Source organism: Suricata suricatta, chromosome 14 (assembly GCF_006229205.1).
Source record: "Suricata suricatta isolate VVHF042 chromosome 14, meerkat_22Aug2017_6uvM2_HiC, whole genome shotgun sequence".
NCBI lineage: Eukaryota > Metazoa > Chordata > Mammalia > Carnivora > Herpestidae > Suricata > Suricata suricatta.
This window is the reverse complement of record NC_043713.1, coordinates 65,400,857-65,428,409: the sequence shown is the minus strand read 5'-3', so window position 1 is coordinate 65,428,409 and position 27,553 is coordinate 65,400,857.

Sequence of the window (27,553 nt, the reverse complement as noted above, 5' to 3'; positions counted from 1 at the left end):
CATCTCACATTCCCACCAGCCGTGTATGAGGGCTCCCTTTCCCCCACCTCGTCGCCAATATGCAACTGTTTGATTAGAGCCATCTCGGAGACTTTGACTTGGAGTTTTCCGATGGCTAATAATGCTACCAGATCTTTTCATGTTCTGACTGGCCATTTGTATGCGTTCTTTGGGGAAATGCCAGGTCAAATCTCTTGCTCACTTGTTAATTGGGTTATTTGTCTTTTTATTATTAAGCTTTAAGCATTTGTATGTATTCTAGATACAATTCCCTATTAGGCATACGATTTGTACATTTCTCCCATTTTACGAAGATTCTTTTCAGTTTGTTTTCCCTGTAGTGTTCCTTTTGGTTTATTGGCATGTAGTGGACACCTACGTTCCATTAGTTTCAGGCGCACAAGATTTAAGGTTTGTATCCATTGTGAAATGATCCTCACTGTTACTACCCGTCCCCACGGTTCCGTTTCCTGATGGTGTCATTTGATGCATGAAAGTTTCTAATGTTGATGAAATCCAATTGTCTGTTTCTCTCCTTGTTTCTCATACGTTTGATGTCAAGTCTAAGAAACCATTTATAGTCTTACAATCAGACCCAAGATCCATGGAGTTCAGTCTTGCGTCTTTGCCTGTGGATCCCATGTGTCCTTAGCACCATTTGTTGAAAAGACAACTTTCCTCTTTTAATAGTCTTTGTATCTTTCTCAGAAACCAATAGACCATAGATGTTTATTTCTGGACTCTCAATTCTATTCCCTAGATCTGTGCATCTATCCATGTGCCAGTACCATACTCTCATACCCTTCTTAAGTGGTGTCAAATCTTGCCGCTAAATATTATTTTTCATGCCATGGGTGATCTCCCAGATTGGACAGCAAGTGCCCCCACACAGAGGTAAGGGACATTATCCTGGCAGCAAGTCATGGTCTAGCTTCTTTCATGCTGTGTGACTCTGGGGAAATTTACTTAACCTCTCTGAGTCTGTGGTTTCTCAGTGCTTTATTTGTAAAAACACGAATAATGCCATCTTCCATCTTGCCTCCCACCCTTCCTCCTCTCTTCCTTCTCCTCCCTGTGAAAGCAGAGGCTGTGCCTCATTTATCACCATCTCAGAACAGTGTCTGACACAGAATAAACACCGAGTGTGTGTTCGCTGAATGAATGAGTGGCTGGAGAAGCTGGGAGGACATGGCTTCCAACGTACTCGCACCGTTGGTTCTAAATAAACAATGACTCGGTGGCAGCTGAGAGACTGGGTTTCTTGTGCCTGCTTTGTCCTGTTTGCAAGGCATTAACCTCTTTCCCTCATGCCTCTGTCCTGCTCGGAGGCAGGGAGCTGCTGCCTTCTTCCCTGGGCGGGGGTAAGGGGGCTTGGACCCTAGGTTCTCAAACCTGCGGTCACAGCACCCTTGGTATCCCACAATCATTGCACCAAAAGAAAATCCCTCGTGGTTCCCTTTATTAGGTATTTAGGGGCAAAATGAATAAGCATGTATGTCCTACTTAGTAGTGGTTGAAAAAAACAATCCACATAAATTGATAGGGGAATTAATATTTTTATTTAAGTCTAAAAAACTCAGCCATTTGTGATCTAAACGTGCGTGCCTGTGTTGGGCTCTGCTCAGCTCCTGGGACTTCAGAATTGGAGGGGACCCTGCCACCCTCATTTCCTGTTCTGCATGGATTTTGGCTCAGACCTTGCTTTGTAACACAGCAGCCACCAAAATCCCAGAGGCACCAAGCTTTGACATCATCAGAAGGAATGCAGCATGCTCTCACGTGGGACCTGTGGATTCCTGCAAGCAGCAAAGTTCATGTGCTGTTGGGAGATGTGTCAAGAATCTCCATGACTGCCTTGCATTCATTCAAAAATACCTTGAGGCTCTTCCTGAGTTCCTGTGAGTCTGCGGAAGCACTCCAGGGTGCCTCGGCACACAGCTTGGACGCTGCCATCCAAGAGGAAAGAACACACGACTCAGCTTTCATGACCTCTGCTGGGAGGCAGCTCTGCTGCGGTGATTCCCTGTGTGTGACCTTGAGCCAATCACTTCCCATCCTGGGCCTCAGTTTCCCCCCTCTCCTGCAACGCCAGACCTCTGCCAGCTCCATCATCCTGTCCTCATCACCAGTCTCATCACCATCTTCAGTGTAAGCCTTAGTGACAAGTGCCCAGCAGGTGTCAGACACCTGCCCCTCACACCCAGAGGAGTCATCACTAGCGACCCCACTTTGTGAAGGATGATGTTGAGGCTCCGAGGGTTTTGATGCCCTGAGCATCACAGGCAGAAAGTGGCATCTTTTGGGGGCACCTGGGTGGCTCAGCCAGTTAAGCATCTGACTTCAGCTCAGGTCACCATCTCCCAATTCATGGGTTTGAGCCCCTACCGGGCTCTGGGCTGACAGCTCGGAGCCTGGAGCCTGACTCCGATTCTGTGTCTCCCTCTCCCTCTGCCCCTTCCCATTCACTCTCTGTCTCTCTTTCTCTCTCTCTGAAAAATAATAAATAAACATTAAGTAAATATTTTTTTTAAAAAGTGGCATCTTTCACTTTGTCTCTACTCCTGCCTTGGAAATCCTTCCCTGACTCAGCATGCAGCCAACACGTGTGGAGGAATCGAGGTGGCCCTACGGGGTTCAGGACAAATTGCGCTTTACATATTGACCCTGCGGGGTGCAGACCTGTCTAGCGAATACCCGAGCCTGTGTGGCCAGTCCCTGCTTCCTGCTCTGACTCAGGGACCGCAGCCCGTGTGGGAACTGAAAGCTGAATCCTGCTCAGAACAGCGGCTAATAATCGCCTCCTGGCAGGGAGGTGCATTTCTGTGTTCATTTACAAAGACTAAACTATTTCTCTTTCCTTTGGCTTTATGACTCTGGAAAACTTCCACAGGTTCCTGTCTTCAGAACCCAGTGAGAGCGCCTTTGTGCATTGTAAAGCCCCCACCCACAATAGTTAATAGGTAAGGTCCATACAGCCAGGGCCCCCACTCCCACTCTGTGATGAAGACAGAACGGACCTGCCTCCCTCTGAAATGTTAACGGAGCACAAGCCCAATGTCAGGCTCTGTGTGAGGCCCTGGGGATGTGGCAGGAAACAAACAAAAAAAAAGATGCAGTGACTCCCCTCACAGGGTTTCCAGTCTGAGAGAAAAAGCGGGGGGTGGTGGGGGGGAGAATGGCAGAGAGGAAAATTTAGTACACAATCTCACAAAAAACTATTGCATTCTAATTGTCATAGGCATTCCAAAGAACCCCAGGCATGCTGAGACCTAGTCCGACAATGTTCCAGTGGCCCTGCCTTATCATATAGTCTGTAATGACTTTTCAACTGGGCAATCACACGTTTGTCAGATTGTCACATTGCACCTGTAACACAGGCCTGGTGCATAGTAGGTGTTCAATAAACACATGAATCAAATGAGGAGATACTCTGCATGAAGGCAATACAAGAGAGGAAAAGGACATTGCAATCCTACTGCACACAAACGCATGCACACACACACACACACACCTGTAGACATCTTTTCCCATATCTATCAGGTGCACTGACATGCTTTGTTTCCCTTTTGAAGAACAATTTCATGCTGTACTAACCATTGTGCTTCCTTCCACTCAGCATTACATCACGGGTATCCCCCCTCCCCGCCGCCCATAGAAGGTGTTTAATCTGGCATGCACGCTGGTACTCATCCATGAATCCATCGATAATGCCTGCCTGGGAGTGCTTTCTCAGAAAAGACGCAAAGAGGGAGTTGAGCAGGGATTGACTGATGATGTCTGCCCTGGACAGGGAAGTGGGTATTTCAGAGCAGGCATCTGATTTGGAGGACAAGGCACAGAGGTTAGCGCTCAGAACCTTGCACAGACACAGCCACTGGAAAGCCAGAGCAAGGGATGGAAACCCTCAGGTGGTTTGGCACAAAACGCTGCCACGTTGGGTGGTGACGAGGTGGCCCGACCCTCTCTGAGGAAGGATGTGTGTAAGGTATACAGTGAGAGATGGTCGTCAGAGCTGTGTGATATCCCCATGGGACCAGTCTCTGATTGAGTCCATCTTCTTCAAGCGTCCAGCATGTTCTAGGCAAAGAAGAGGTGTAGCCAAGGAAGACATGACAGGGTGTTGGGTCTGGCTCTCCTGGAAACAGACCCTGAAACCAGGGTTCCTAGGAAAGGGAGTGAGGATGTGAAATGTGCCTGGATCTTCCCATCTATAGCTCTGCTGGGAGTCAGCGTGGCTGACTTGAGTTATCAGCCTCAAGACACAAGGGACTGGGGTATTTACCCACTTAAATCCCAACTCAATAAAGAGTTGCTCCCAGGGGCATTCACTGGGGCCTGAGCAGGCTTCCAAGGCCAGAACAACACCCACAAGCAGATAGTCACAAGCGTTTACTGCAAGCAGACATAAGTGTGAGAATGGACAGACTATGGTGAGGTTTTAACAGTCCCAGTTCATAATGATCCTTCTTAATGCCCCGGGAGTCCTTATATTAACCCTCTGAAGCAAAGACAACTTGTGCTGTTAAAGGCCAGAGACTAAATACTTTGGGGTTTTGCAGGCCATTTGATCTCTGTCACACCTGTCCAACTCTGCTCTTGTAGTGGGAAAAACAGTCGTAGAAAATATGTGAATGACTGAGCATGGCTGTGTTCTAATAAAACTTTATTTACAAAAGCAAGTGGAGGGCCAGATGTTGACCACACAGCTGGACATCGCTGATTCATAATCCAAGTCTGGGATGATGTTTGTGTAATCTGGGACCAGCTCCAATCAACCATCTGTGACTGCCCAGGGGTCGGACTCTTTCTAGAATCTGAGACCTGCCTCAGGTTCAACATGAAAGAGAATGGTGATCAGATAGTGATATCTGCTGTGGCCCAAGATAGGACATAACAGCATGTATACTCCACTTTTTGCATCAGTGGCCTCAGGAAACCTTCCCAGCAATCAGAAAGACTTCGAGCAATATGGTACAAATAGCTTCCGGTAGTCTGAGAAGGGCTCATCTGGGGATCCCGGCCTCTTCCCAGACAGATGGCGAGCTTCTGGGATGTTCAGATGCTATGTCTCTGCCTGGACTGCTCTGTTTGCCCCCTAGACTATGAGTGACTTGAAAGTAGAAGCCATGTGCTTTGTTCTTTGTTTCTCCAGGCCCAGCAGAGGCTGTCCTCGAGTTTAATGAATGTCCTTGAATGAATGAATGAATGAATGAATGAATGAATGAATTGGAGATTCACAGAGGCAGCTAATGTGTCCTGAATGCAGACTCTGTGCAGGTTAAGGTGGTCGCATCCCCCTTATCACATCCCCAGTGCCAGTGTCGTATGAAGCAGAAACCACGAAACCCTTTTTCCAGACTACCTGGATCTCTGAATATGACCTCCGATGACGGTAAGGGTAGTGGACGGTGCTGGTGGCAGCCACCACTGCCATGAAACCCATGAAGGGGGCACTTAGGCAGATCCATCAGTTAAGCGTCAGACTTCTTTCGGCTCACGTCATGAGCTCACGACTTCATGGGTTCCAGCCCTGCATCGGGCTCTGGGCTGGCTGAGTGCGGAGCCTGCTGGGGATCCTCTCTCTGCCCCTCCCCTGCTCGCTCTGTCTCCATCTCTGTCAAATAAATTTAAAACATTTTTTTCAAAAAAGATAAAACACTGAATTAGGGAATGTCTTCAACTCCCATTTTATAGATGCGGGACATCAAGGCTCCAAGGCCTTAGCCGCTGGCCTGAGATGACACAGAGGAGTTTACTGAGCCAAAATGCAGCAGCAGACTGGACTGTCTGCCTTTGAGGCTCATGATCGCTTGCTCTGAGTCACAGTGCTGGCTGCCTGCTGGGGACGGGGCTCGGTAGCAGTGGCCCCTGGCTGGGTTCTGTGGGGACAGGTCGGAGGCTGAGCTGGGACAGGACAGCAGGAGCAGGCGAGGGTGAGCAGGGGCGAGGGCAGGCTGCACCTCGGCCCGTGAGGCCCCACCCCAGCTCCTTCGCAGCAGCAGGCTGGGAGCCCTGGTGTGCCCGGCGCCCCTGTGATTGGCAGCCTGCAGATGGTGGGGGTGCCTTGGAATTTATTATCCAAGCGTGCCTTTCTGAGGGGGCCTCACTGCCTGACACTGCTTTATCGGAAAGCTGGGAATGGTTAGCTGAGCCCATCTGTTAGCCAAAGAGGGGAACTCAGTGGGTGGGGAAGTCTGCAGAGTCATTTAAAAGGAATTTCTCTGATGCCGAGGCCAGGGTGGAAGGTTATCTGCCCGTGGGTCCCTGGGCTGCCTGGTTTGGGGTTTGGGGGTGGGGGGGTCCCAGGAGGTGATGTGCCTGGGATTTGGTAGGAAGCTTTCCTTTCTCATTTGAAACCAGAGCTTGCCGGGCCCCTTCTCCCTCCGGAGCTGCAGCCTCACCTCTACAGTGATCTTCCCTAGCTAAAACCACCACATTAGCGTCGTCAGTGTCTCGATGAAGGATATGGGACAGATGGGGATAGATGCAGCAATCTGAATTAATACCAGGGTCGCTAATGAATCCTGGAGCTGGGAAATAATTAGGAGAAGTTACTGCTCAGCCACAGCGATGCTCTCTCCTCCCTCCAGCCAGGAAGACCTGGAAGAGGGTTCTGCAACCACCCTGGGGGCACGTGGATGTCCAGACTCGATCCTGGGGTCTGCTGCTGGTGTATTTATGACAGGCTGGTGAAGGGCAGGTGGAGTCAGGAGGCGGAGGGGGAGGGGCTCCCCCACTGGTATCCAAGGCTCATCTGCGCCTTAGAGCAGGGAGCTCCGGGTTCAAGCGCGGGCTTCTGGTGGGTGGCCCTCTGCTGCTCAGTGCACATAAACCGTCCTAAAGGGGGACCCAGGTCACTTGTGGCTCCGGGGCAGGGGCATGCTAAGTGGTTCCCGTGTAGCATCTCATTTAATCTACTCACACAGCCCTGGGGCCTTGCGCATCCTCATCCTCCTGAGGAAAAGTGTTTCTGGACCTCACACAAGGGTCTACACTTGATACCCAGAAATCCATCTGGAGGGGTGAGCTCCTGAACAAAGATCGAGAACATCTTGGACGTTTCTTCCAACGCCATCTGCGGGATTCTCAGTGCTCATGACATGGAGAGAGAGATCAGAAGCCAGGTTTTCATCCTTGGTTGTCCCATAAGCCTGGGCCCCTATTCTGTGCCATCCTGTGCTTTGTTCCTCCTTTCTGAAACTCAGCAGGTTTGCCATCAAATAACTGACTGAAGGATGCATTGTTTAATGGCCATATACCCCATTAGACCAGAAGTTCCTCAAAGATATCATTTATTTTTGCTTGCTGCTGTGTCCCCGTGGGGACATTATATTTGCTCAATGAGTCTCAAATGAGTGAATGAATGAATGAGGGAATGAATGAAACGAGGAGGTCAAGCTCAGCCCCACTAAATGGACCCCCCGTGGCGGTGCTACCTGCCATGGCCATTTCATCCTGCCCGAGGCTCCTGGGCGGAGGCAGGGAGGCAGGCTCCGCGGTCAGCATCCTCACAAGGGCATCAGGCACTGACAGGGCTCCTCCGGCGCGGGGGTGAGGGCCATGTCCAAGGCTGACTGCGGCCCCACCGGCCCCCCTCGTGGGAGCGGGACTGCAGCCGCCGCTTCCTGCGGACACGCCTGAATGCCAGCCAGAACCGTCCGGGCATCATGTGACCCCCGCCTGCCTGGGGAGGGCGGGAAGGGGGGCCCAAGGCTGCCAAGGGGGCTGGGGGTCACCTCCGTGGTGAAGTCATGTGCCTGGCCGAGGCCGTGTTTATGGAGAACGGTTCAAGGAACAAAGAGTTCTTCATTTTTTTGTCTTTTCTTCCCGTTTTCTTATTTCTCTTTGCTTGGCCGTCTGGCTTCAGAACACTTCCAAGCGGGGTGGCCAAGGTGAGGGAGGTTTGCAGGGCAGCAGGAGGGCGGGGACCGGCAAGGGTGGGGGGCTGCTTTCCGACCTGCAGGGTGAGCCGTCGCCTCGTGGCCCAGAGCTGGACTGGGAGTTCCCAGGTTCAAACTGTGGCTTCTCCTCCACCTGGCACCGAGAATGACCTTGAGCTCCCTCATCGAGCCCTCCGAGCTTCCCCCTCCTCGTCTGTTAAATGAAAGGCATCACACAGTACCAAGGTCGTTCTGAGGATCTGGGCAGACAGCGTCTATAAAATACTCAGTACACACACACACAATGAGTTCAGTTAGTGCAGCTAATACTAATAGCCGTAATAATAACAATTGTATCATAAATTGTGGGAGCAGATATGAGTCCTGGGGTTTCTTTGTGCCAGGGATGGATGGATACAAATTAGGAGAGATGGCATTTTTGCCGCTGGCTTTTCCAGACAGGGGAGCGAGGAGGGACGGGATGTGGGAGAGACTCCAGGGTCTCTGAAATTTTCTGCCAACTGCTTGAACCTGAAAGGTTCCTAGAGGTCATGAAGTTTAAGCCCCCGAAGATGCTGAGGAGGAGAGAAGGGAAGGGACTTGGTCCGGGTCACACAGCGGCAGATGGACAGAGGCAGACATCCTTACCTTTCCTGAATTGGTGATTGTGGTGTAGTTCTTCTGACCCAACGGCAGCCTTTGCCCCTGGCAAAGGTGAGGGATGGGCTGGCCATGCCTTGAGGCTGACCCGGGCTCCCAGCTGAGCCTGACGGAGACCAGACATCACGTCAACACCTACTGCCTGCCCTGCCCTCCTACCCACAGTGCAGTGCTCTGGACCTCACCCCTGAGAGGTAAGAGCTGGCATGTTGGTCTGCAATCTGAGACTGCACTCTGGAGAGGAAGTGATTGATCCAGGGTCATTCACAAGCGGATAGCAGGGTGAGTGGACAGAGCTGGTGCTGAAGGCACAGTAATCCAGGCAAAGAGGCGCAGCACATAAGGTGGCCCCAGGCAGGAAGGTCACTCTCCACTCCTGAGACCTCTGAGATCTCATGTTTTGACTTAATAATGACTCACATCACTATCTTGAGCGAGTTACTTTTGCTCAGTGCTCTTATCTGTCAAATGGGAGTAACCATAGTGTCCACCTTATAGGGGGTGGCGTGTGGATGACTTGACTCTACTCGTTTAAAGCTCTTAGAATTCAGTCTAGCACATAGTAGAAGCTTTCTACATTTTGTCCACTGAGTTGCCCGGATGTCACAGCTCATGGCAGAGTGAGGACACAGCACTCTGCAGGAGGCTGGCATGCCACAAAGAGAGGTGCGGGACCCTGGGCGTGGGCTCCATGGCTGTGTGGGCATCCTCAAGTGCAGCGGTAAGTGGAGGCACACATTGGTGATGCACGGCGCCCAGGTCCAAAGGGGGAAAAAAAGGCAGCAGCTTCTGCCAAGTCTGCCCGGTGCCCAGTAACAAGGGCCAGCAGTACACTGGGCATGTGGATGTGGGGGCCCAGACTCAGGCCAGCCAGGCCTTCTGGAAAATGGGGATTCCTTAACGGGGTGGGGCCTGCTTTGCTTATAGCAGAAACTTAGCACTAAGCATAAAGCTTAACGCCAAATGAACGTTTTAACAAGTTGGAGGCAAACAGGTGACTATTAATAATAGCTACACAGATCCAGGGCTTAACAAGGGGCCAGACACTGTTCTAAATGCTTCTCATCTATGTGTTCATTTAATTTGAGGATGTGTGTGTGTGTGTGTGTGTGTGTGTGTGTGTGTGAGAGAGAGAGAGAGAGAGAGAGAGAGAGAGAGAGAGAGAGAGAGAGACTATAACAACCCCTATTTTCCAAGTGAGCAGACTGAGGCTAGGCAAAAAAGCAAATTCAATGGGGGATCTGGAGGGCTCAGTCGGTTGAGCATCTGACTTCTGCTCAGGTCGTGATCTCACGCTTCATGAGTTCAAGCCCTGTGTTGGGCTCTGTGCTGACAGCTCAGAACCTGCTTGAGATTCTATTTTCCTTTCTTTCTGCTCCTCCCCTGCTTGTGCTCTCTCTCATTCAAAAATAAACATTAAAAAAATTTTTTTTAAAGAAAAATTGCTTGTCCAAGGTCACCCAGCTAATAGGTAGCAGGGTGAGGATTCTAACCCAGGTGATCTGAAACTAGAAAACCTGAGCTTATAACCACAAGGACCCAACTTTTGGTTAACCAGCAGAAGAGGACGGGGAAGCAAAGACATCATTTAGAGTTGCATGCATGAGCGATGGACATACTGTTTAACCAATGCTTTAGTTAAAAGCTGAGAAGGCACCCAACAACTGCTCCAGGGCCCCACGCTCTGAGGTCCCTGGGATACAGAGCTTTGCAGAGAGGGCCCCTGTCCAAGGGGAGTGAGTGAGTCCAAAGAGGTTCCCAGAGTGCAGCTGACTCTCCTACATGAGCAACCAACAGGGATTCTCCAGCCCACACCCATCTTCTACAGGTTAGCATTTAAATAAATATAGCATTAAAAAAATCAATGAACTGGTTTGTGGATTCTAAATATTGGAAGATTTCACCTAAGAATCCGATTCCTGGTGTAGAAGGAAAAACCTGCTGTCCATTTTGCTTTTTGGTAGGTGTTTCTGGCCTGGCCCCTGGGGGCATCTGAGTTTTCAACCTCACTCCTGTGCAGGGCTGTGTGATGCTGGAGGAGGGGCATGGTAGTGTTGGCCCGTGGCTCAGGGAAAGATCCCGTCCTGGGAGTGTTTTCTCGTCTTGCCTGGATAAAGATGACTCATGAGGCCAGAATGGGCCTCTGGCAGGGCCAGCTTTCCTTTCCTACTTTGTTTTTATAAAGCAGAAATAGAAGTTTCCATAACGTGGTGCAACTCCATCCAGCACTGGCAGGCCTTGGGAAGTCGCGGCTGTCTGTGCGTGTCCCAGGGAGAGCTTTGGTTGGGAGCCTGCTGTTTGCTCATGGGTTCACGGAGCCTCACAGAGCAGGACAGCATGCGCTCATCCCCACTGCAGGCTCTATCTGAACACGGGGACTCTCCACTGGGTCGTCCCCTGGGGGAGGTGGCCAAGGGATGGGTCACTGAGGCCACGAGAGAGGGGTGGGAGAATGAGGACCTAGTGCCGGTCCTGTAACTATCTCATCTATCCACCTTTGTACCCTTCTGTGCCTTCTAGCCATACCTCCTTCCCTCTACCCTCCCTCCCTGCTTCCCTCCCTCGCTTCATCCTTCCTTCCCTCCCTTCCTCCCTTTCTTCCTTCCTCCCTCCCTTCCTTCTTTCCTTCCTTCCCCATCCCTCCATCCTTCCTTCCATTCACCCACCAATCCATCCATCCTTTCATCCACCCATCCACCCTACTTCTTTCCTTCCTTCCATCCATCCATTCTTCCTTACTTCCATTTAACCCATCCATCCTTCCTTTCATCTGTCCATCCATCCAAACATCCATCCATCTATCCATCCAACTGTCTGTCCATCCATCCATCCATCCATCCATCCATCCATCCATCCATCCACACAACCATCCATCTATCTATCCATCCATTCACACAACCATACACCCATCCACCATTCATCCATTCATCCATCCATCCATCCATCCATCTACCCACCATCCATCCAAGCATTATTTATTAAGAATCTGCTATGCTTCAGGCTCCTCTATACTTCAAGATACAGAAGTAGGCAAAAGAGACACAGACTGCTCTATCCTCACATGGTATACACTAAAGTCAGGGAATACATATCAAAAAGATCACAATAGACAAAGATTAGGGAACAACCAAAGGGTCCATCAGCAGACTGATTAAATGCAGTTTGACTCTTCATAGAATGGGAACAGAATCTTTGTATGGTGACAGAGAAGAGCCCTCTAAGTGAAAAACAAGTGAAAAACAAACAAATAAATAACAACAAAGGAGGGGGGAGAAGAAGATATGAATTGTCACTGCAGTATGTGTTTGTTTGTAAAGAACAGGGACCTTGGCTGCTCTTTCATGTACTTGCACTTGCAGACAGAGTCTCTGGGAGGGTCCAAAAGGAATTGGGAACAGCTGATGAGCTGGGAGAGAGGTTATTTAATGTTGTTTAAATGTTTTGTTTTTTGAATGTATAACCTTTTTATTTCAATAAAAGGGCAAGGACATTTGATAAATGGATGGCGGGATTGATGGATCAATGCATGAGAAGAGAGATGGATAGAGGGACAGACAGAGGTGGGGAGGGGGGGTAAATTACCTGGAAAAAAGAAAAAGGCTTTACAGGTTTGGTGGTTTGGTAAGTATTTTGGAAAGGAACTCCAGGCGGCCTTGGGGCATTCAGCGGAAGTTTCCCTGAAGACGTGACACTCTGGCTGGCACACTGAGGATGCACAGCAGGTGCTCAGTGACAAGCACAGAGATGGGCACACAGACCTTTTGGCATGGAGAGGAGCCGTGGGTCTGCAGGCCCGTCCCTCCCCTCTCCGGACCTCACATGGCACATCTGCAAAGGGGAAAGAAGACACTCGCAGCCCAGCATCCAGGAAACTCTTGGAAATGGCAGAAACCACATCCAGATCCAAGGGATCTTAACCTCTACGAGGGGTGAACTGTCTCCCCAGGGCTTCACACACACACACACCTCCATCTCCTCCCGTTCTGCCATCCTTATTGCAATAGACAGAACTGATCAACACAGGGACAGTTGAGAAAAAAGAGAGAAAGAAAAGCTGACTATCCATCCAACCTCATGGCCATTAAACCCTAGAGAGGGGCTCTGACTGTATCTCTCTGGGGGCAGGCGATCACCACACCATTCTTCCCCTCCCCAACAAATAAATTACGAAGACCAAGAAGGTTGATTTCTCTGAGCGGATGGGTGCCAGCTGCTCCGTCGTACTGGTGTACTAGAATAATTGCAGCAGATATTTCAGGGTGGCAAGTACTTAGCATGCAAGATCTCATTCTGTCTCCAACCCAAGTCCAAGAGAGGTAGCCACATGACCATCAATCCCCGTTCATGAGATGAAGGTCCGGGGGCCCAGAAAAATTCAGCTACTCGCTCGAGGTTGTCCAGCTACTGAGCGCTGGAGTGGGAATCCAAATCAGGGTAAGGTTGACTGCAGAGTTCATTCTCTTTACCACCAACCTACGTGGCTGTCCATCACATAAGAGGAGCCTTCCTCCCCATGCATCGAGGCCAGGGAAGGCTTCCTGGAAGATGTGGCCTTCCAACAGTGCCTGGGAGGACCACAGGGTTTGTGATCCTTCCTCCAGGAGAACCAGCCATTTTCCCCAAGGAGCTTTCTCAAGAGTAAAGGGCCCTGGAGACATTAAAAGGAAACTCAAATTTAAAAATTCATCTCTAAGTAGTAATTGCATCATAAAATATTGAGTTAAAACACGAATGTAGATTGGACCGTAGGGATGAATGGCATGAACAGTTGGAATGGGGGTACACGTTCAGAGGCACACCACCCTCTTCGACATGCCAGGCAAAAGTGGGTGGGGTGGCAGTGTGCCCAGAGGTTTGGGAGACATTTTCAGACAATCAATCACCAACGGCTCACAACCCCCACCCTGCTCGGGGTTACTCCCCTAGCAACACTCCTGGAGACAGGGGTGTGCTTGCCATTTTTCCTCAGATTTTCTGAGCACCTGCTGTGTACTGGGATGGTGCTCCTTCCTCCCCACCCTTGTAATGCTCACCCTTGCCTCCTTGTGAAATGGCTCTTCCTGGATAAATGAAGATGGACATTGGTGAACATGCATGCCCATGTTGTTATTCACATCTTTGTGGGTGGGGGCATTCAACAGGTATGTATTGAGTGCTGACTCTGTGCAGGCCGGGGCCTGCCCTCAAGCCCCAAAGCCGGTCATGGTCAGCACGGTGCTTGCTGGGAGGAGGGGCGCTCCCAGACGAGACTGGGAAAATGGGGAATCAGCCAGGCAAGACCCTGGTGAGGGAGCAGCTGGGTCACATATGTCCACGAAACCACACGTAGTTGAGGGTGGCTGGAAAGTGGGGGCTGAGGGTGGTGGGGAGGCACCTGGGGAGTTAGAACATTCCGGAAAACATTTGTTTCCCCCTATGGAGCTGGGACTTGATCCCCATTTGGAGAAGAAGCAGCCTTTTCTGTTTCCCCAAACTCTTGATTATTACCCAAGAAGTGGAACCCGCATCAAGGGGCTCTTGTTCAAGCCTTGTGGTTCACAAACTATGTTCCATGGAACCCTGAGGTTCCTTGTCCATGTTTCCAGCAGCTCCGTGGTGGGGAAGAGATAGAGGTTTAAGTGGGGAATGTTCTGGAACCCCTCTTGCTTTTGCCAGATTATCTCCACTTTTACCTTTTCTCAGTTTGAAATTGCACATAAGAGTTCACATTGAAAAGGGATTCCTTTGCTTATATCAGAAGCACTCCTATTTAAAGCAGGGTGGAGTCCAAATTCTTCAAGACCTTTGGTGATCACGACCCAACCCATTTCTCCCGGCTGAGCTACGGCATTTCCCACCCTCTGCCTCCTGCTGTCCTGCACACCAGCCTCTGGCAACCCGACATACACCACAGACACTCTGTGCTCCCCACGCCTCCATTCCTTTACTCATCCTGTTCCCTTTCCGAGGCTGACTTCAAATCCTTCCTCTTCTAGGAAGCCCTCTCTGATCTTCATTAGGTGTCTCCGACACTGCTAATTTGCCTTGGTGTTTCCCCAGAAGAGCTCTGACCCACCAAGAATGAGGGCATCCTACTGCCAACCCACCTCTTCCCCCATCGACCTGTGAAATCCCATCTTTGACCTGGTCGCCAGCCATGTCCCATACCGGACCCAGCATACCACACTCCCCAAGGAATGCGTATTGAGAAAATGGCCTCCAGGAAAGGATGGAGAGAGGGTGGGTTTGGGAGTAGGATGCCCTCCTAAGTTATAGGGAGTGTGGACAGATGGGTGGGAAGGAGGGAAGACAGCGGGGAGGCAGGGAGGTGGAGTAGAGGGTAGATGGGTGGGTGATTGGAGGGACAGAGGTACAGGAAGGAAGAAGGAATAAAGAAGTAAGGGGGGAGGGGCTAGAAGGACAGAAGGAAGGAAGGGGAGGACAGGAAGGCGGAAAGGCGAAGTGGGGATGGAGGACAGAGCCTTCGTTCCGCCTTCCCCGACAGGACACAAAGCCTCAGCCCTCCCCGAGCCCTCTTCTCCCAGAGCCTCCCCCCTTCATCCCAGAGCCAGCCCCTGACATGCCCTCGCCCGCACAGTGATTACTCCTTGAGCAGCCTCCCGTATCCTGTTCCTGCTCTTCCTACAAGCAGAGAAGCAGAAAAATCCATCCTGATGAGGAGGCAGCCGCCCGCCCTCGTCCCCCCTCCGCCTCCCGCCCCTGCAGCCTGTAACTCTCCAGCAGTCAGGCAGGAAAGGCAGTCCATTTTTTCCAGGGTCGAGCACTGACTGTAAGGCACAGCCCTGCAGGGTGACAGGGGAAGTGGAAGGGGAGGCGGCCCTTGGATGGCGTGCCCAGCTCTCCTCCATCCTGGGGGCAGCGCCTCCTGCCGCACTCACTCTCGCTGCCAGCTGTGTGATTCAGGGGATGCATCACCCCTACCCTGCCACCACCATTGCCGCCGTGCCACGGGCTCACCTAAGACCCCAGCCCCGTGAAACATCACCGGCCAGGCAGGATGCCCTGCTGCCATCTGTCATACCTTCTCCCCCAGCCCAGCTTCCTACTTGCCTGATCGCCATCTTCCTCTCACCCCTGCCTGCCCTCGGTGGCTTAATGGTGGCCCCCTAGCAGAGAAAGAGGCAACGGATGCACTTGTACCCAAGCAGGTGTCGAGTGCCTCTTTGCTGGGTACTACTGTGCGCCACCGAGATGTCACGCCAGCTACCGGGAGTGTTGACAGCTCCCAGCTGAGCCCCTGCTCCCAGCAACTGCCCTCAGCTAGACAGAGCTGCCTCATCCAAGGTCAAGCCTCCTTCCAGGGGCTGGTCAATGAGAGGGACACACTGCTCTGGCCCCCTTGCCACCAGGCAGGCTGACTTTGAAGAGCCATGTCATTCTGGAGCTCCCTGGCAGATCAGGGGAGACTTTCGGGCTCACACCCCAGCTTCTCTGTGCTTCACCCTGTTCGTTTGCCTTCCCCTCAGCTGGGGGTGACCCTGAGCACCGCACCCCCATGCAGGCCCTGCACTCAGACCCTTGGAGCCCTGGGGTCTCAGAGGACGCTGATCTGCCACAGGCTTTCGTGTCTCTGTGTACATAAGGCGTGTGGTGGCTCCGCATGGTATAGTCTTTGATTCATATGTAAGGGACCAGCGAGGCTCAGGGAGGTGACAGGCCTCATCCCCGATGCACTGAGTGTGTCAGAGCTGGGATTTCACACTAGTCCAGCCTGCTCCGAATTCGGCCGGACTCTGACACCCTCTGTCCCGCCTCTTAGGAAACAACCCTGTGGAGATTCACGGTTCCTTTCTGAGGGGCTCCGCGCCTCAGCTGTGGGGGCCCAGGTGGAGGCAGGTGGCCTGTGCCCCAGGTGTCTGCAGACCTCGGGGCTCACTCACGCTGCCCTCCTCCGCCTCCCTCTCCAGACTCCGTCTGTCCATACCCACCGATGTCCCCAGGGTCATGTGGCATAACTGGAGGGTCCAAACGTGTCTGGCTTCCATTCCAAGCTTTCGATGGAATGGACCACTTGACTGTTCTCTGAGCCTTCATTCCCTTGTCCTTCAAATGGGCTGGTCCGAGGATTGCTTGACACAATGTCTCCAGAGGACACGGCCCAGGGTCTGGAGCCCAGCAGCTGCTGTGTCCTGCGTCCCCGTGGTCGCACCTGACCTGCTGCGGACGAGCTGTGTGGAGCAGGAGCTCGTGGCCTCATCTCATCCTCCTGACAACTCCGTGAGGCGGACCCCGCGTAATCCCTGTCTCGCAGGTGGGTGGGACACAGAGAGAGCGAGAGTGAGGCGTCCAGAGTTCTCAGGTGAGGAAGCAGAGCAGGGGGGACGCTCCAACCCCTCTGCCCAGCTCCAAACCCAAAGTCCCCGCCACTTGGACTCCACCCCCTCCTGCGAGCCTCTTGACGCCTGGTGCTTCCACAAGCCCCAGCCCCAGGGAGACCATGTCCCCCAAGGCAGCTGTGTCCCCTGGTGTGCCTGCTGGGCTCACTCTTTGGAACCATGTCCCAAGTGCCCTGCTGAGAAAAGTCCACAGAAATCATGTGTTCTGGGTCTCCGTTGTTCCCACCATTAGCTGAAACTGACCCTCTAATAACAAGAGAATCCTGACCCGGGGCGGGGACCTGCCTTACGAAGGGAGCCCAAGTTTGGAGATGGGGGAGCCCAACCTCCAAGAAAACCATTTGTACCCTCCTGAAGCTCTCCCCGCACAGAGGCTGGGGCTTGCCGGCCCTGGTGGTGGCCGTCAGTCTGTAATTGAAAACATCCAGGACCCCATACAAAGAAAGCAGAGGACTGTGGTAAAAGTGCTCACAAGGGCACAGAGACTGCCTCTGGGCCTGGACCAGGCACCCAGGAGCCCTTTCTGAGGCCGCCAGAGCCGGGTTTTGTGCAAGAAGAGCACTGGGCCAGGGGTCAGCCAGCCCGGGGCTCTAATCCTGCCTGGGCCAGGGAGGCTCGCCCCGCCTCAGTTTCCTCCTCTGTGAACTGAGCATCCCAGGGAAGTGTTCTCGTGACAATTTAGTGTGATCATGCCTTCCTGATTGCAGATGGAGAAATTCTATCTGTTTTTCTAAGCTTCGAAGATACTGACAGCAATTGATTGCAGACAGAGAGGGAGGGGATGGGGTGAAAACAGCACAGGGGGCCAGATGCGTCCAGGCTAGACCTCAAGAGGGGTCTCCGAACACTTCTCCCTGAGTCCATTGGGACGGCGTGTTCACAGGTTTGGCCAGTCTTCCTCTTTGCCTTGTCTCTGGCCCGCTCTGAGAGAGACTATGTGGTTTACCAAGTAGATTACATGGCACTTAGCTAATGAAATGACACCCGTCCCCCCTCCCCAGGCCCCCTCCCCGCCAAGATATCGATCGGCCTCTGGCATCCAGCATCATGGAGCATCCAGCAGCCTCTGGACAGTTTAAAAAGAAAACCAACCATTAATAAAATTGAATGGTTGGGAGCGGAGAGGGGGGATGAGATGGGGAAGAGCCGGAGGGAGGTAAGGAAGCAAGTCAGAAGAAAAAGTGCGTCTCTGATTCGAAATCCACATCACAGACATCGGAGAGATGGTGCAACTGATCTTACCCATCCCACCAGAAGACGCCTGCCAGGTAAGTACCCCCAAATAAAGGGCCCAGGGGCAAACAGGCGCAGGTCCCAGAGCACAGGGGCCCCAGACTCAGCAGCTCCATGGTGGGCCTTCTGTGCTCCATGTACATTTTACTAACGTGGAATTGGCTGCCAACATGTTTGTTTAACGGGAGTTCTCGTGTCAAAGGACCTAGATTGCTGGCGCTCTAGGACAGCCAGACGCGTAGGAACACAGGGCTTGCATTCTGGCCCAGCAGCCGGGGGCGGGGGGGAAGGGCGGCTGGCTCAGGCCCCACCCGTCCCTCCGTGCTCACTCGGCTGAGCCCCCACAGCTTGAGTTTGAGACCCTGATCCAAAGTCTGAACTGAATTATGTCAAAACTATATACGTATGGGGGAGGGAGAATGTGTGGGGGCGAGGAACCCTGAATAAATCGCAAATGCCACAACATTAGCTAAGGTCCCCTTTCCCCAGGTAGGACCCACATTGTCTTGTTCTCTTGTACGGACTCTTCTCATCAATAGAAAACAGTAGACTTGGGTTTAGGGGGAAAAAATCAATATACACAGAACTGAGTATTCTGAATGCTCGCAACGATGGCAATTGTACCAAAAATGCCAAACCGTGGTCTTCGCCAAATAGGCGAATCCTCTCCGTACTTCTAATGGGTGAGTGAAAAGCGAATGGTAATTAAGCCACGTTAACAGAGATATGATTCTTCGGAAGAAATCCTGTCGAAGGAGAGGACTTGAGTGGGGTGGGGGGCGTGCGGGGCTCTGTCGGGCGCTTCAGAGCCCCTTTCTCCAGGATCTGGAATCTGGTCAGATGGCTGTGGTGTGTTGGCCTGCTCCCAGACCGCAGATTCTGCCCTACGGGTGAAGAACAAAATAATTCCCCATAGCGGGAGAAAAGGGGAGGCTAGCACTTTTCCCATGCGCTGGGTTTCATACACACTCCGATGGGCATGTTTTCATACATGCGTGTTAGCGAAAGAGCCTGGGAGTTAATAAATCCTGCTCTCAACTCAGCCATTTCCTGGCTGTGTGACCTTGTGCAGGCCTCTTAACCTCTCTGTGCTTCCTATTCTTTCTGCAAATTAGGGTCGAACTGACCTCTTAGGGATGAAGGGACGATTAAATGAGAGCTCTGTGTTTGGAACCCAGGAGACAGTTGAGAAAAGGCAGCCACTATTTGCGTTATTACTGCTAATATTATTAAAACCACCTACTGCATGCCTGTCAGTGATAGACCAGGTTTCTGACCCATTATCCCACAACAACCTGAGTTTGAGACCACACGCCCCACTTTTAGAAGAGGTAACTGAGGTCCAGTAAGGGAAGGTGACTTATCAGGGAGACCATCTCCAAGGAGATACTATCTGTGTGACACACGGAGGGCTCACCTGCTCTCACCACTGACCCCTGGCACCTAGGAGCCTGTCATCGATGTATTTTTAAACTAAGATTAACTGAACACCTACTAAGTGCCTGTGTCATGTAGCCCCCCCCCCCACTATCTGATGCGAAATGAGGTAAAGAATTCTGGTAACAGGCCAGATGGATCTTCTCCGCCATCATCACTATAGGGTTTAGGCCAGTGCCTTCACCTCTAGCCTCAGTTTTATTATCTGTCAAATGGGCATGCCCACAGATCCTTATCAGATTTCATCAGTATAGTTAATGTATGGAAAGCCTTTACCTAATGGAAGGAATAATCAATCAGGGTGTAAATATCCCCATTTGCCCCTTGTACCATCCACTCATTCTTTCACTCAGTCATTCTTTAGCTTGGACACTGGAGCAGTGCCTCCCCAGGCCCACCGTCCCTGAAATGCGTGCAGTGGAGAGCGGAGGGGAACAGGTCTCTCCCGCCCTGGGCCTCCTCATCTCTCACTGTCGGGGAGGCAGCTGCGGCCAGACATTTGGAAGCCATTATAAACATCCCTGTCTGATTCCGTTCTCCCCTGTTTGTAGCTTAAAGCAACAGATTCCAAGGAATTTTGGCTCGGTTCCTTGGCCGAGGGAGATCCAGAGGAATGATGGAGAGCCCTCTCCTCTCCCCCCTGTCCACACACAGTTCTCTTCATTTCAGCGTCCGGAGCAATGGCGGTAAACCAGAGGTGTGCGGGGAAGAGCTTTCACTAGGAGGACTTGGGTCTCAGCCCAGACTCAGTGCTGCCTACTGGAGTCGCCACTCTGAGCCTCAGCTTACCCATCTGTAAATGGGAATAGCACTAGTACACAGACGCACTACCCTTTCTGCTAATGGAATTAAATGCTTGACACAGTAGGTGTTTGAGAAATTCTCTCTCCTTTGTTCTGATTTCAAGTTTGCTTTATGCTGTAACCACGAAAGCAAGGGGGTGGGTTCGAGGAGACCTTGATGTAGAAGTTTAGCCACTAGCCTACTGGATGCCCTTAACAAAGTCACTTCCCATCCCCATGCCTCAGTTTCCCCAGACTTCTGCTTCTTGCTCCCTGACTTTCCCTACATTGCCACCCTGCCACCCTCAGGGTGCTCACAGCACCAGAGCAGGCAACCCTCCAAACCTCCCTGTCAGTCTGTCTGCCCCTCCAGGTCTCGCTGGCTTCAGAGGCCATGGCGTCTACGCCTGTACTGGCCTGTCTGGGCTCCTCTCCCATGGGCCCTTTCTCTCTCTGTGTCTGTGTGTTGTTTTCTTCCCCTTTTCTCGGCATCAGGTCCATCCAGGCTCCTGGGCTCCCACTCTGGTCCCTTGGGGAGGGAGAGATGGGGAGCCAGGGTCCGAGGACGTGGCTACCACCACACTGCCCGTCAGGACGCAGCCTGGTGCCCTCCAGACTTGTCAGATGGCCTCTGTGTGAGCTGGAGCTGGGCTGGAGGTGGGGTGTGTGCACGTGCATGTGTGTGGCCGTATGTGGTGGGTGCACATGTGCTTATGTGCTGCGTGTGATGTGTCTATGTGTGTCTGTGCGTACATGTGGTTTGTGGATGCTTATATGTCACGTGTGTGGCGTGTGGTGGGTGTGTGTGGTGGGTGTGTCTGTGCGGTGTGTTACAGAGGATTATGTGTATGTGGTACGTGTGTGTCTGTATGTGGTGTGTGTGTGGTGTGATTGTGTGCTGTAGGTTGTATGGTAAGTGTATTTGGCAGGATTGTGTGTGTGTTATTTACACGGTGTGTGTGATGCGTAGGGATTGTGCATGTGGGGGGTGTATTGTTTCCCCCTTCTCCGTCAGGTAGAGAACCTCCTAGCTCTGAGATCAGAGAGGGGGAATGAGAGACGCCACGTAGGAACGCCTCTTGGAGCCCGACTTTCTGAAACTTCCCACATGCGTGCACATGTCCACATGTCTTTCCACAGACACTTTAGCTGCCAATTTATCGAGACATCAGTGTGACCCTGCGCCAAGCACTCTCCATTCTCAACTCAGTTCATGCATGCGTACCATGGTGTGGAACCTGATGTTGTCCCCCTTCGCAGACAAGCAAACTGAGGCACGGCGGCTTAAGAAGCACGTGGAGGTTTGTCGACCATGAGCCAAGGAGCCAAGCCCGCTCCTGATACTTTGCGCATTCCGGAGACCCACCTGCCTCTGGCCGGCCCTCCGGGCTCTGGTGGATTTTTCCAATTGAATTAGTTTCCCTGCTTTTTTTTCTCTGACCGTTGTAACTTGGACTCCAACATTTGCTCTCATTTCTTTCTGTTTCCTTCTTCTCCCTCTTTTAGTCTCCTCTCTCTTGTTTCTGCTCCTTAGGTTACATTTTCTCACTGGTCTTCTTTGCTTCTCTCTCTCTCCCTGTTCTCTCATCTGCACCCCATGTCTTTTTGTGTGTCCATCTCTTTCTCTCTTTGTCCCTCTCTCTGTTTCTCTCTCTCTCCCCTTCCAGCCCCTCACTTGTCCCTCTGTCCTTCCATGCCTCTATCTCTCCCTCTCTCTTCATTTCTCCACCCCCTACCTCTCTGTTCCATTTATTTTGCCCAGCCTCTCCCAGCAAGGACCCCAAGCCTGTGTCTGCCACATCTCTGCTGTGCTGCTGTGTTCTTTGTTTGAGCCACCAGCACCCCCCTTCTGATCCCCTTCCCTGTGTCCTGTGACTGTAGCTTTTGCACAGAGCACCACCTGCCTCACTTGGCCCTGGCTCCCTGATGCAGATCCCAAAAGGGATCTCTCCTCCAGGCCTAGGGGTGCTAAAGGCTCCCCACTGTTGCCAGCGCAGGGGTGCTGCACCAGCCCCTTGTTGCCTCCCCTTAACCCTGTCCACATGTAGACTGTGCTTCCCTTCACTGAACCTGTGGTTACCTGTTTCCTGCTCTGGCATCGATGAATGCAAACATCTCCTTTCTGCTGAACCCCTATAGCCATCCTCTTCTGTCTTCTCTTCTGATACCTCCACCATCCCTCTACTCACACCCAACCTCATTCCCTGGGCCCCCGCCTACTTCTGAGCCAGGTCAGGCAGAGACTGTACCCATACCTCCCATGTGCCCTAGTCAGTGCACTGCACCGAGTCAGCACTCCGGGACTGTGGAAATAGAAAGTAACAAGTCAGACCAGCAAGCCAGCAAGTCAGGTGTGTCTGGAGCGCTGCCCAGGGTTCTGAAAGGAGTCCGCTCTGGGCTCATCACCGCCTCTCCCAGAGTTCAGTGTCAGAGCCAGAGGGTCCCTGCTAATGGGGCACTCCCACACTGCATTTCAGACCAACTCTAGGCCACTTCTCCATGTGCCCCTGGCTCATGGATGGAAGGGCTCCCCGGCTCCTGGCACCCGTTCAAGCTGCCTGGTGAACTAAATTGATTTTTTATCGTTGCTCTGGAGCGAGCTTAATGAATCTGTTAGTGACGGCTGCCTGCCCCAATCGCCTCTCAGTGCCTGTGCCTCCAGAACGGCTCTTCCTGAGAAGGAGAGGCATTATTTAAGGCTCAGCCTGTGCCCCTGAGAGCAGCTGGGCATCAGCTAGGCGATGCCGTGCTCTTCTTGGAGGGACATCCATACTGGGGTCAGGGCTCTAAGGTGAGTCAGAAAATCAAAAGGCAGTGCTGAAAAAGAATGGAAGAGACTTTTAACTAGTACATGTGTTGCTAAGGACCAACATCCATCTGTCCATCCACCCATCCATGTATCCGTCCACTTACCAGTCCATTCACTGACTTGTGTGTCTACTCATCCACCCAGCATCTGTCCTTCCACCCATACATTTATCCACCCATCCGTCCACTCAGCCATCCTTCCCTCTCTCCACTGTTTCATTTATTTGCCATTCCTCTGACTTTATGCACAGTTCATTATAAATCCAACATCCTTGCTGTGACCTGCTGGGCATAGTGTCGCTTCCCTGCTCAGCCCATCTCTTCCCACTCTCCCTCTCACTGCATTCCAATCTCTCTAACACTGCTGCTTCTCAAACATGTCCCAGGCCCCTTACACCTACTGCCTCTTCTACCAGAAACACTCCTTCCCTGAGAGTCCCGAGGGCTTGACCTTCTCCTGCACCAGGCCTCTGCTCAAGCTTTACCACTTCCTAAAGGCCCTCTCTGGTCACTCTTGATGTAAACTAGCAATTCCCTCCCACTCTTTAGCTTTTATCTCCCTTTTTAATTTCCCTCCTTGTCCTCTGGCATTATACCATATGTGTTTATCCTGTTTAGTATCTACTGTCTTCCACTAGAAAGAGGTCTCATGAATGGATGAATTGGGCTGGCTTCGTTGGCCCTTGCACCTCTAGGTCCTAGAACAGTGCCCAGCATGTCATTAGCACTTGGGAAAATTGGTTCATTGAATCAATTATTTAATTCACCAATACATGCTTTGTCACTTCTGTCACATATTGAGCACTGAAGGAAATAGCAAAACCAGGTCCAGCTCCTCACCTCACAGGACATCAGGTCCTTGGAACCTCACAGGATGGGAGGGGAGACTTGGACCCTAACCAAACAACCACACACATGACGGTAAGGTCGCATCTGGGCTCACAGCCTTGGAGATGACATTAGGCGAATAAACATCATCAGGTGTTTTGAGTTGTGTCTTTGTTGCTCACACCCAAGGCATCCTGTCTGGCCACGTCACCCATGGAGATGCTTGTGGAAACAGAATCTGGCTCCTCAACTTCTTGCTACCTTCTCCCCTTGAGACCCCATTTCTGCTGCTTAGGCCCCCGCCCCTCCACACCTTCAGTCTGTGTGGACAGAGAAAACGGAGAGTGGGCCACTCCTCACCTGCCTGAGTCAGAGCATGGATACTGCTGGGGTTACTCTCCCTTCTTTTCCTCTTCTTCCGTCTAGGCCAGGAGCCAGACAGAGTGTCACCCTCTCTCAGGGAGAAGGTGCTTAAGTAAGCCTATGTCACCCCTAAAAGGAGGGGGTGCCCTGAAGGGGTAAGGGTAAAGAGCATGCCTTGGGGGGCAGCAGGGATACAAGAGGAGAACCTCAAGGCCAAAATGAAGTTGGGGGCTGGACGGTGGGAAAAGTGGAAACCTGAGTCTCTCGGGATGTCAGTCAGACCTTGGAAGGTAGAGATGTGGGCACAGCAAAGGACGTGCAATCCTGGCCACAGGGGCTTCCTGAGTCCTTCCCCAAGACCCCCATGCCTACAGCTTGAATACAGTCGTGGCTGTGACAGATGGTATTTCTCCCCAGAAGTCACATCAATTTTCCCCATCTTACCTGCTCTTGAACAGCCTTTCCAGACCCCCTCAAGAAGCAGTCTATTCCTCCTCCCCTTGAGCCCAGGATGGCTTGTGACTGATCCAACAAAATGCATTAATAGTCATGCTAGGTGACTTCAGGGGCTGGGTCATAAAAAGGACTCAGCTTCTACCTAGCTCTCTTTCTCTCCAAGAGCCCAGCCTTGGAAACAGCCGCCATGCTGTGAGGAAACTCAAGCTCCACGACAGGCCACGCATGGATGTGCCAGGCTAGAGTCCCAGCTAAGCTCCTGGCTTACATCCATCATTGACAGTCACATGTGGGAATCTCAAATAGGTAAGACTCCAAATGATTCTCTCTCCCAGGCTTTAAGTCTTCCAGTTGAATTTCTAAGCATCATGGAACAGGGACAAGCCATCCCCACAGTGGCCTGGCTGAATTCCTGACCCACCGAATCCATGAGCATAACTAATGGTTGTACTTGCTTTATGCCATGAAGTTGGGGGCAGTTTTTAATATAGCCAGAGTAACTGGGAGACCAACTAGATATCACATAGCTCCCTGTGTTCCACGTTCTGTACTAAGCACTTTATAAGTATTCACTCACTTAATCTCCAAATCTTATCCCCGAAGTTCCGCAAATATCTCACTCCCCACTGCCGCCAAGCTGGGGGTCGCAGAAGTGCACCTGCCGCACTTGCAGGCAGCCCCCAGAGCTGAGCACAGCTGCCAGGCCGGCACTCCTCCTTCCTCCCAGCTGTTGGAATGCGACCTTGTCTATCAGGAGGCCCTGGGAAGCCCACTGAGTGTGCTCCCAGCTTGGTAGGTGACATAAATATTTTCCAACATGCAGGCAGCAGTCTGATTGGTGCCTTCCCCAGAGTGCCAAGCTCTAGGCTTGGGGCTGCAGAAACAAGAAGAGGAAAACCTCTTTTTGCCAGTGATGTCCAGCCCCTTCCTTCACTGAGCAGTTTAACTCTCCCTGTGTCCTATCTCCTAGCTTCTCCAAGTCCCAACCCAAACTGCTGACATTCAGCAGGATTTGGGCAAATGTCTACAGCAGCAAGGACAGCCCTGAACCCACCTTCCAGGGCCAACCAACTGTCTAGGGCAGCATCTTAGATGTGAGTGCATATTAGAACCACCCAAGGTGATAATAACATAGTGGTTATCATTTAAAACATTTTTAAAGGAGTCTTTATCTCCTAGAGGTAGACACAGCATTCCCCAAGGATGAAATGACAGAATATCTAGATTAACTCCAAAATAATGCAGCAGGCAGCGGTCTGGGGATGAGGTCTATAGATGAAGCAAGATGAGCCATGAGTTGTCAGTGGTTGATGTAGAGCAAGGATGGCTCCATGGTGGTGGTTCTTTACACCCATGGAGTTCAGACGTGAGTGGGCATAGAAACTTCCAGAAGGCTTGTTAAATGCAGATTTCTGGGTATCCTGCCCCCTCCCCCAGACTCTCATTCAATTGGTCTGAGTTGGGAGCCAGATTTTGCAACTCTAATAAGCTTCCTGGGGCTTCTGCTGCTTTTGCCTCCAAACAGCACTTGGAACATAGCACTGCTTTGTACTATCCTCACTACGTGTGTCTATGTTTGAAGAGTTTGATAATAAAACCTTAAGGTATGTTTATTTTCTGAAGAATCACCTTCAAGAGATGCCTTCGGAGGCCTGGAGTGGGGCTCAGGAATCTGCACGGTAACAGGCCCTGGGTGATTCTGATACGGTTGTTCTGTGACACATTCTTTGAGAAACACAGAGCCAGGACAACCAGACAATTGCCTTCTCATGAGATATGCACCATAACGAGTGCAGCCCTGGAGACTGAGGGCGAGCTGAATTTTGGTTTGACAGTCAGGGAAAGCTTCTTGGAGGAGGTGAATCCTAAACTGGAGAAGCCGAAAGTAATCGGGTGATGATGGGGAAGGGAAAGGTGCACCAGGAACAGCGTATGCTAAGGCAAGAGTGAGAAGAATGCCTCTAGGAAATGGAAACAGGGATGCAGCTCAGGGGAGTGGAGGCATCCGATACAGGGCTGGAGGGTTCAGCAAGCGTCAGGTCTCTGTGGGCAGTGACTTCATTCTGAGGAAGCGGGAGCCATGGAGGGTGTGAGGGAGGGATGTGATCACATCTGTGCTTTGCAGTAATTTCTCTCCCATGCAGACTACAAAGGGGCAAGAGCAGAAGCTGGAACATCTGAAGAGAAGGTCATTGTTGTGTCCAGGCCTGAAATGAGAGGCAGCGGAGAGAGGTAGACAGATCCAAGAGCTCTTTGGGTGTGAGAAGAAACAGGGTTTAGAGGTCGGATTTTCAAAAGATTTGAAATGGTTTATGTGAATGACTTGAAAACAAATCATAAGATTGTTACAACAGAAAGAAGGCAGTGTAACCTGGGGGAAAGGGCTGGATTCTGAGGGGCATTTCCTGGATTTGTAGCTTACCCCTCATATCTGGGCATCCACACGAGGTCTAAGGTGGCTCCTGAAACAGCCTTGGCTCCAAAAACCCCAACCACTGAGCTTCATCTCAGCCACTTCTATCTGTGTGACCAAACACAAGCCGCATCATCTCCTGGGACCTCAGGCTTCCTGGCTATGAAATGGGAAGCTAAAGTCTTCCCATCTCTCAAGGGTGACGCAAGGCTCAGAACAGTGGATGCTCCGTTACAGGCTCAGAATGTGCTTCACAAGTCAGCACACTCCTAGCCTGACTTCAGAACCCACATTAAGTGTCACCTGCTCCCATCAGCCCTCCCCAGATGGGATCACGAATCCCCCTTGCCATCCCCT